Source organism: Coregonus clupeaformis, unplaced genomic scaffold (assembly GCF_020615455.1).
Source record: "Coregonus clupeaformis isolate EN_2021a unplaced genomic scaffold, ASM2061545v1 scaf4362, whole genome shotgun sequence".
NCBI lineage: Eukaryota > Metazoa > Chordata > Actinopteri > Salmoniformes > Salmonidae > Coregonus > Coregonus clupeaformis.
In genome coordinates this window covers 1-5000 of record NW_025537816.1, presented here as the reverse complement: position 1 = coordinate 5000, position 5000 = coordinate 1, and positions in this window count along the sequence as shown.

Sequence of the window (5000 nt, the reverse complement as noted above, 5' to 3'; positions counted from 1 at the left end):
TACTGTTATACACCATATGTCATACACCATCCACTGTTATACACCATACTGCAATCATACACCATACTGTTATACACACCATACTGTCATACACCATACTGTCATACACACGATACTGTTATACACCATACTGTCATACACACCATACTGTCACACACCATACTGTCATACACCATACTGTTATAGCACCATATGTTGGTACACACCATACTGTCATACACCATACTGTTATACACCATACTGTCATACACCATACTGTCATACACACCATACTGTTATACACACCATAATGTCATACACCATACTGTCATACACACCATACTGTCATACACCATACTGTCATACACACCATACTGTCATACACCATAGTGTCATACACCATACTGTCATACACCATACTGTTTATACTACCATACTGTCAACACACCATACTGTCCATACACACCATACTGTCATACACCATACTGTCATACACACCATACTGTCATACTATACTGTCATACACCAGTACTGTCAACACCATACTGTTATGCTACACCATACTGTCATAAATCATGCCGATCATACACACCATACTGTCATACACCCTTTGTCATACACCATTGCTATCATATACTGTTATACACACCATACTGTCATACACCATACTGTTATACACCATACTGTTATACACCATACTGTCCGCCTGTATACTGTTATACACCATACTGTTATACACCATACTGTCATACACCATACTGTTTATACACCATTACTGTCATACACCATACTGTTTATACACCATACTGTCATACACCACATACTGTCATACACCTATACTGTCATCCACAAACCATACTGTCATACACCATACTGTTATACATACATCTTTGTTATACACCATACTGTTATACCCATACTGTCATACACCATACTGTCACATACACACCATACTGTCATACACACCATATACTGTCATACACACCATACTGTCATACACCATACTGTCATACACACCACACTGTTATACACCCATAATGTCATACACCATACTGTCATACACACCATACTGTCATACACACCATACTGTGATACACCCATACCTGTTATACACCCATACTGTTTATTACACCATACTGTTATACACACCATACTGTTATACACCATACTGTTATACACCATACTGTCATTACCCAACACTATTATCATACACACACCATACTGTCATACACCATACTGTTATACACCCATACTGTTATACACCATACTGTTTATACACCATTACACTGTCATACACACCATACTGTCATACACCATACTGTCATACCTATACTGTCATACACATCCATACTGTTATACACAAACCATACTGTCATACACCATACTGTTATACACACCATACTGTCATACACCATACTGTTTATACACACTCATACTGTTATACATTACACCATACTGTTTATACACCATGCACTGATACACCATACTGTCAGCATACCTTAATACTGTCATACACACACCATACTGTCATACACCATACTGTTATACACAATACCATGCTGTTATACACCATACTGTTATACACCATACTGTCATACACCATACTGTTTATACACCATACTGTTATACACCATACTGTCATACACACCATACCTGTCATACACCATACTGTCATACACACCATACTGTCATACACCATACTGTCCTTACACACCATACTGTCATACCCATACTGTTTATACACCATACTGTTATACACCATACTGTCATTACACCATACTGTTACACACCCATACTGTCATACAGAACCATACTGTCATACCACCATACTGTTTACACAACATACTGTTATACACCATACTGTTATACACCATATGCTAACATACACCATACTGTCATACACACCATACTGTTATACACCATACTGTCACACACCATACTGTTATACACACCATACTGTCCTTACAAACCATACTGTCATACACCATACTGTTATACACACTCATACTGTTATACACCATACTGTTATACACCATGCACTGTCATACACACCATACTGTCATACACCATACTGTCATACACACTATACTTTGTCATACACATCATACTGTTATACACACCATACTGTCATACCCATACTGTTATACACACCATACTGTCATACACCACTACTTTATACACACCATACTGTATACACACACTATACTGTTATACACCATACTGTTATACACCATACTGTCATACACTATACTGTGTTGCCACACCATACTGTCATACACCATCCTGTTATACACACCATACTGTTATACACATACTGTTTATACACCATACTGTCATACACTATACTGTTCACCACACCATACTGTTATACACCATCTACTGTCCATACACCATACTGTCATACACCATACTGTCATACACACCATACTGTCATACACCATACTGTCATACACACCATACTGTCATACACCATACTGTTATACACCATACTGTTATACACCATACTGTCATACACCATACTGTTATACACACCATACTGTCATACAAACCATACTGTCATACACCATACTGTTATACACACCATACTGTTATACACCTTAATACTGTTATACACCATGCTACTTTATACACCTATACTGTCATACACACACCCATACTGTTACACACCATGTAATCACACACCATACTGTTATACACCCATACTGCATACCTAAAACCATAATGTCATACACCATACTGTTATACACACCCATACTGTTATACACCATACTGTTATACACCATACTGTCATACCCCATGTCATACACACCATACTGTCATACACACCATACTGTCATACACCATACTGTCATACACACCATACTGTTATACACACCATACTGTTTACATCGCCATACTGTTATACACCATACTGTTATACACCATACTGTCATACACACCATGGCTGTCAAGCACACCATACTGTTTATACACACTATACTGTCAACACACCATACTGTTATACACCATACTGTTATACACCATACTGTCATACACCATACTGTTATACACACCATACTTGTCATACAAATACGTCATACACCATACTGTTATACACACCATACTGTTATACACCATCTGTTATACACCATACTGTCTTTTCATACTGTCATACACACCATACTGTCATACACACACATACTGTCATACACCTATACTGTCATAAGACACCATAACAGTTATACACCAATACTACTGTTATACACCATACTGTTTATACACCATACTGTTATACACCATACTGTCATACACACCATACTAGCCATACACCATACTGTTTTGCCACACTATGCCAATTACACCATACTGTTTATACACCATACTGTTATACACCATACTGTCATACACCATACTGTTATACACACCATACTGTCATACACCATACTGTCAAACACCATACTGTTATACCCATACTGTTATACACCATACTGTTTATACCTATACTGTCATACACCATACTGTCATACACACCATATTTTTATACACCATACTGTCACACACCATTACTGTCATACACCATACTGTTATACACCATACTGTTATACACCATACTGTCATACCACCATACTGTTTATACACCATACTGTCATACACCATACTGTCATACACCATACTGTTATACACCACATGCTGTTATACACCATACTGTCATACACCATACTGTTATACACCATACTGTCATACACCATACTGTTATACACCTATACTGTCATACACACCATACTGTTATCATACTTCACACACCATACTGTCACCACACCATACTGTTATACACCATACTGTTATACACCATACCTGTTAACATACACACCATACTGTTATACACCTATACTGTCACACACATGTAATCATACCATACACACCCATACTGTCATACACACCATACCAGCTGTCATACACCATACTGTCATGCACACCATCTGTTATACACATACTGTCATACACCATACTGTTATACACTATACTGTCATACACCATACTGTTATACACCATACTGTCATAGCACCATACTTATCATACACACCATACTGTTATACACCATACTGTCACACACCATACTGTCATGGCACCACTGTTATACACCATACTGTTATACACCATACTGTCATACACACCATACTGTTATACACCATACATTGTCACACACCATACTGTCATACACACCATACTGTCATACACACCTATACTGTTATACACCATACTGTTATACACCATACTGTCATATTACCACACCATACTGTCATACAGCACCATACTGTCATACACACCATACTGTCATACACCATACTGTCATACACACCATACTGTTATACACCATACTGTCATACACCATACTGTCATACACCATACTGTCATACACCATACTGTTATACACCATACTGTCATACACACCATACTGTCATACACCATACTGTCATACACCATACTGTTATACACCATACTGTTATACACCATACTGTCATACACCATACTGTCATACACACCATACTGTTATACACACCATACTGTCATACACACCATACTGTCATACACCATACTGTTATACACCATACTGTTATACACACCATACTGTCATACACCATACTGTCATACACACCATACTGTCATACCCATACTGTCATACACCATCACTGTTATACACACCATACTGTTATACACCATACTGTTATACACACCATACTGTTATACACCTATACTGTCATACACACCATACTGTCATACACCATACTGTCATACACCCATACTGTTATACACCATACTGTTATACACACCATACTGTTATACATTATACTGTCATACAATACACCCATACTGTCATATACACCATACTGTCAACACACACCATACTGTCATACACACCATACTGTTATACACTATACTGTTATACACACACCCATACTGTTATACACCATACTGTTATACACATACTGTCAACACACATATACTGTCATCACCCGCGTACTGTCATACACCATACTGTT